This window comes from Monoraphidium neglectum (assembly GCF_000611645.1).
Source record: "Monoraphidium neglectum strain SAG 48.87 unplaced genomic scaffold scaffold01091, whole genome shotgun sequence".
In the NCBI taxonomy this organism is placed as follows: domain Eukaryota; kingdom Viridiplantae; phylum Chlorophyta; class Chlorophyceae; order Sphaeropleales; family Selenastraceae; genus Monoraphidium; species Monoraphidium neglectum.
Genome location: NW_014012537.1, coordinates 16,950 through 17,473, shown reverse-complemented (window position 1 = coordinate 17,473; position 524 = coordinate 16,950).

The window sequence follows — 524 nt, the reverse complement described above, 5'->3', positions numbered from 1 at the left end:
TCCCCCGCCCGCGGGCCCGCCGCGGCGCCGCCCGCCCCGCGCGCGGGCTGCGCGGGGCCGCGCGGCCCGGCGAACTGCGGCGAAGTGAAAACACCCGCGGTGCCCGCCCATGCGTTCTGCGGGCGGCGCATCAGCTGGGTGCCGGACAACGTGCGCGATGGCCCGGCCAGCAGCGCGTCGTCGTCGTCCTGCAACGACCCCCGCCGCGCCGAGCCGTGCCCGAGCCACCACCGAGGCCTGTCCACCGGCGCCGGCAGTTGCTGCGCGCCGGGCAGCGGCGAGCGCAGGGCGTCGGCCTCTGCCGCCGGTCGCTCGTGGCTGCCCGGCCCAGCCGGATCGCGCTGCCCCTGCTGCTCTTGTCGCTCCTGCTGCCCCAGCTCAGGCCCTGGCACCGTCTCTGTTGCGCCGTTGAGACGCTCGAGCACATTGTCTGCTGCGGCGGGTCTGGGAGCCTGCGGATGGTGAGAAGCAGGCGGGGCGGCCGCTGGGCGCTCTGACAGGACGAGCGGGCCATTGTTAGGCTG